Source organism: Indicator indicator, chromosome 32 (genome assembly GCF_027791375.1).
Source record: "Indicator indicator isolate 239-I01 chromosome 32, UM_Iind_1.1, whole genome shotgun sequence".
NCBI lineage: Eukaryota > Metazoa > Chordata > Aves > Piciformes > Indicatoridae > Indicator > Indicator indicator.
This window is the reverse complement of record NC_072041.1, coordinates 9,778,027-9,784,026: the sequence shown is the minus strand read 5'-3', so window position 1 is coordinate 9,784,026 and position 6,000 is coordinate 9,778,027.

Sequence of the window (6,000 nt, the reverse complement as noted above, 5' to 3'; positions counted from 1 at the left end):
AGGGGAGGAATTGGCAGGGAAAAAGCTTTCCCAGTCCTGAATCCCTGTGCTGAGCCCTCCTAGCTCTCCCTTTCCCTGTCTCAGCCCAGGTTTGCTCTCATGTTTGTGTGCAGGTCTCTCTATGCTCTGGTGGGACTGGTGGCTGGAAAGGACAAGCAGTGGGAAAGGAGGATTCTGCTCCAGAGAAGGGTTTCCTTCTCCATCCCTGTCCTTTTGCTCCACCTCGTCCTGCCATAGCTTTGGGGCTGCTAGTGGTGCAAAGGGGTCTAGTTTCCTCATCTCAATGGGAAGCAAAACATCTCCCCATGTGTTAGACAGTTTTTTTCTGGGCCCTCCAGACATGCCAGCACCAAAGCCCTGCATGCACTTTATAGGGTGCTGAGCATTTCCCTTGGCAGACTGGGCACAGCATGCCTCCCCTTCAAGGAGGCCAAACTCACGACAGCATCAGCCATCCATCCATGGTAGGAGAGAATGTCTTTTCCCAGAAGTAGATCTGATCCAGGGCTGGAGAAGGACCTGCCATGTGCACTTCTCACCTTGAAACCCTACCAGTGCTCTTCTTGCACCCATGGTCATGCTGTTGACCCATGGCACCCCCCAGGACAATGTGTAGGGAGCAGGCTTTACGCAAGCTCAAAGAGAGAAAGACCCAGGCAGGCTAAGGTTCCTGGGGCAGACATGATCCTTATGAGGACTGGTCCTCATCCCTCTGAGATTTAGCATTGGCTGTTGCTTTGAACCTTTGTGCCTCAACCAGACTGCCTGTCCAGAGCCTGCATCCCTGCTGGGTGCTGCCTATCTTGCTGTGCTGCTGATCGTCATCCTATGGTCCTGCCTGTGCCCTCTCCCACTCCTCTCTGCCTCCTTTCCCTCCTCCTGCTTTCATTTAGTAATTGTCCTCTAACAGCCCAAACACCCATTGTCCAAAGGAGGATTAAGCACCATCTGTGCAAACTTTGAGGCAATGTTTGGTGACTGAGGAGGAAGCAGATGACTCAGGGAGACACTGCTCGGCTGTAACCCAGTGCTAAGTGGGTGGATCTCTGTGGAGCAGCCCTGTTAACCCAGGCACCTCCCAGCAGCCTTCTGAGGCTCATGGCAAGGGAGCCAGTTTGTGGAGGGCTGTGGGTTCCCTCCTGAACTGTGAGGTGTCCCACCTCTCCCTCATGTCAGAACTTTAGTTCATCTGGTCCCACTGGTGGCTCCTGAGTCCTAGTTTTGAAGGGCAAGAGGTTGTTGGCTCCATGTTGGAGCACTGAGGCCAGCAGATCAGTCTGCATTAGCATAGGACTCCCCCAAAGTTTTGGCTCATTTCCCTCTAAGTGATGGTGAAGGTGGCCCTGGAGGAAGGTGACAGTAAGCACTGCGTCCACTGGTGAATACCAGGAGACGCTTTCACATGGCCGGAAAGAAAGCTGTGTTCCAATTAGCTTCTCTCCATGACCACCTCACCTGCTCCATTCATGACATGTTCCCATAGCCCATCTAGACTGGGATGGCACCCAAGCTAAGCACAGGTAGTAAGGTGCATAGGAGGCAGAGGACCAGGCTGCTGGCAATGGTGGCCCAGCAGTGAGGAGCATTTGGCCAAGGCAACATTTTCAGCAAGACTCAGTGAGGGCCCAACTGTTGCAAGGTGAAGAGAGAGATGTTCAATGCTAGTATCTTTGTAGCATACCTAAAGGGCTGCTGTTGGCTCTGCCCCATGCAGGGACTCCATGCAAAGTGGTTGACTTCTCTGCGAAATCCTTGTCTTGACAAATTCCAACCAAAACCTCTTTTGGTCCAGTGTCCTGAAGGAAGAAGTTTGGGGAAGGATAACAGAGTTTTAGGCAGTTAATGCTGGGAAGACTGAGGGGATCAGATGCTTTGAAGGTTGGTGATTTAGCTGATCCCATGATTAAAGGAGGTGGGTCTGGGTTCTCAGGAGGGCAGGCACAGCTAAGCCCAAAGGGCTGCCCAGGCATCCTTGGTGGATATGAGAATGGTGAGTGAAGCTCTCCTGATTTTTGTTTTTAGGAGAAGAAGGGATTTCTGGCTTACAACTTTGCCCTTTGCCCCATGCTTTTGTTGTTCCTTATCTCACTGTGACTTGTTTCTGACTTGCCAGAAAACTGCTGATGTGTAAGAGGTGATGCTGGAACAACTCTGAGCTCAGATCCAGCAGCAAGGACGAGACAGGGCTAGACTTGAAATGCTGGTAGTGATATGGAAAGAGCACAAGGAAAATGTTCCTCATTTGGGAGCACTTTGCTCAGCTGCTGCTGAAGGTGCTGTCCATGCCCATTGCATTGGGGTGGGACGTGGGTGGGAGATGTGTCAGCTCCCTGCTTTGCCTGGGTGTGCCTGTGTATAAGTCTGGTATCCTGTGCACAGCTCAGAGTCTTCAAACCCTGAGAAGTGGTAGCTGGGGCAGGAAATAAGTAGCCCTCAACAAGGAGCTGTGATTAAGACAGTTTTACACCACAACTCCAGCCTGAACAAGCACAATCACCCCAGAAGGTGGTGAAATTAGTGGGTGGAACCTAAGTGAAATGATCTGAAGACAATGCTAAGGCAGATAACATTTTGCTTGGCTTAATGCAGAGAAGAAAAGGAGAAGAATTTCCCCAATGAAAGTCTTGGCTGGTTCAATTTCCAGTGACAGTCAAAGAGTTAAAGTGAGCTGTGAGTGTTTATCTAAAAGAAAAGTGGCAGGTGAAAGGGATAAAATAACATAGTTTGTAAAGCAGTGCAATATATTTGAATTATCTGAGGATCAGAGCTGGAATTTGGAAGGTAATGTTGGATAGAAGGAAATGGGAGATGGAGACAGAAATAGGATGTGGAACAAACAGCTTGAGTTGGCTTCCCCAGTGGTGGCTACAAAGGAACAGAGAAGGTGTTGGCATGATTGGGACCATTGTGAATGTGTTTTTTAAAGGGGATTTTTATTCTCGTTGCAGAATTAAGCTCAGGGCCTCTGCAATATTAGGGTGCAGAACAGATCCTCCAGAGCTGGCTGTGGTTATGTGCAGAGGATCATCCCTGGAGATGGCTGCTGTGAGAAATGATGACCTGAGAAATGCCTGGTGCCATCCCTGGCTGAGTGCTAGGAACCTTCCTTCCTCCTCTGCTGGGCTAGGCTGTGGCTGTGGCAGAAATGGCTTCTTTGATCTCTGATGAACTTTCTCCAGCAGCAACAAAACAACTTCTCCCCAGCTACCCAACCAAGCATCTACTTCTGCTCCATAGCACCAGGGAAGCATTGAGTACGTGGGTCCTAGCACCATGGGAAGGTACAAGGGATACAGCAGCTGGGAAACTGCTCAGCTGGGAGAGCTTTGGCACCTTCAAAGGACTGCTCTTAAAATTGTGGCAGAGCCATGCAGGAAGATTTGAAAGAGGTTTGTCTCACTGCCCTCACTTCTAACTGGCTTTTACTACCTCAGCATCATCTGCTCTCCAGGCATCATCCTCACTAGTTCAGAGCTCAGCTTCTTCTGGGCTCTTTGCCCAATTCTGGGAGATTTCCAGCTCATACTGGCTGAGAGACTGAGAGGGTTTGGGGAAGTTGCAGCACCTCTACTGCTGCCTCTGCCCTGAGTCCACTGCCTGGACAGGCTCCTCAGCCCCAAAATCTCCATTTGGCTCCTGAGCAACATCTTTGTCCTGAGCTCTGCAGGTGATGTGTTGTCATCTCCAGCCTCTTTACCTGCTAAAACCTTTAGCTAGGCAGCTCTCTCACAGCCATGGTGTTGGAAGATCCCCTTCCATTGCATGGCTGCCCTCTCTTGTCAGGCCTTTGACACTCACCAAGGTGACCAGGATTGTGTTCACATCTCCATGTGGTCTGCAGGTACAGCAGCATGCACCAACCTTCTCTAACCAGGAGAAGGTAAAGAGAAGAAACCCAAGAGCAGACTGCAGTTGATGCCTTGATTTCCTGAACCTGCAGGCAGCCTAGAACCAGGAGCCTGGAGCTTGCCATCATCCCATCCAGCTTCTTAAGCAGCCTGCTGCAGCACATGGAAAATTGAGATGGCAAAGTGACTTTATTGAGAAAAAAGGGACACAAAGGGCTGATTTATTTTGCATCTAATTCAGCTCTGAGGCCCTCCCAGATGTTCTGGGTTTCTTGATGGAAATGAAGTGGCTGCAGATTTTCCGGCTGGCTACAGAAAGCAGATAACTTGCACCAGACCAAATCCCAAATGAGCTATCTGCAGGGCTTCCAGTGCTGCTGTTTCACTCCAACTGTTCTGTCTTTCCCCATGTTCATCTCAAAGTTTGGTTTTCTTAATAGCATCCTGGGGGGCCTGTCTGTCCCACTCTCCCCACTGTGGTCCACTCAAGACTCTGCATCTTCCTGCTGTGCTGTGGGCTGTGTGTTCTCATCCTCCTTTTGCCCCATTGGTAGCTTGTTCCTCCTGCTTGTCAGACCAGTAGACTTCCCTCAGCTTTGATGAAAAACTAAGATGTGGAACCCCCCTGCCCACAGCCTCCCTCTATGCCAGAGGCAGTTGCAAGATGCCCTCTTCCATGCTCATTCCCCACTAGTGAGGTCTACTGATGGGCTTGGAATGAGCCTGCCTTCTGCTGCAAAGCAAAGCAAACCAGGTGGTGTGGCTCATTGCTGGTGAAGCAAGAGATGAAGTGCTTCAGTTCCCCTGCCTCTGATTTTGCAGAGACTTTGCTCTAGAACAGAAAACTGCCCCATGAATGCCTTCTGTGGGCATTCCCTGTAGCCCCCCATGAGCTTTGACCATGCAGAATAAATAATCCTGCTGCAGGTAGAGATCCCAGAACCTGTTCCAGTGTCCTCACCACCCTCATTCTTCCTAATCTCCAGTCTAAATCTCCCCTCCTCAAGCTTCAAAGCTTCAATCCATTCCCTCACCCTGTCACTACAAGCTCTTATAGGAAGTCCCCTTCCTGTCTTCTCTTGTCAGAGAAGCCCTGGGGGAACTCTCACCTGCAGAACAAATGTTTCTGTCCTGTCTGTGGTTGGTGTAAGGATTGGGATGGCTTGTTGCTGCTGTGGAACATGTGTTACCTTTGACTCAGGGACGTCAAGCCGTGGGTGTTGCTGGCTGCTGCAGAGGCTGTGGATGCTTCCTCCCTGGAAGTGTTCAAGGCCACTTTGGATGAGGCCTTGAGCAACCTGGGCTGGTGGGAGGTGTCCCTGCCCATGGCAGGGGGTTGGAACTGGATGATCTTTAAGGTCCCTTCCAACCCAAACCAATTTATGAATCTATGAATTTTCATGGTGTCCTTGGAAGAGGCTGCAAGCTGGTGGTCTGGCCTCAGAGCTTGTCTGCGCAAGGACTGTTACCCTTGGTGGTTCATGAACACGAATATTGATGCTTTTTTCTCAGAATTCCAGATATTTTTCACTCTTCCATCTGAGCTGCGTACAAACCACAGTGCCTTGACCCCCAGCACTGCTCCTAACATGTTCTGTATTTCTGTGGTCTTTCTTGGACATCTGGTTTTATAGCCAAGTATCAAGTTTGAAGGCATCTACAATCCTGTCACATTTAGTTTTCTGCACAACTTACTTCCTGGGCAGTAGCTCAGCAGTTTTTCTGCAGTATAACAGAGTGCTTGAACTGTCTCTCAGAAGAAGCCTGAAAATTCCCTTTTTAATTTTTTATTATTATAGAATCATAGAATCCTAGAATGGCTCAGGTTGGAAGGGACCTCAGAGATCATTTCCTCCAACCTCCCCACCATGGGCAGGGACACCTCTTAACTGGACTCAGCTCCTCAAAGCCTCATCCAACCTGACCTCGAACACCCCAAGGCAGGAGGCAGCCACAACCTCCCTGAGCAACCTGTTCCAGAGTCTCACCACCCTCCCACTGAAAGACTTCTTCCTTAAATCCAGTCTAACCCTGCTCTGCCTGCTCTGGAAAGTCTCTCTACAGCCTTCCTGCAGGATCCCTTCAGGTTCTGGAAGGCAGCTCTAAGGTCCTCCTGGAGTCTTCTCTTCTCTAGGCTGAACAACCCCAGCTC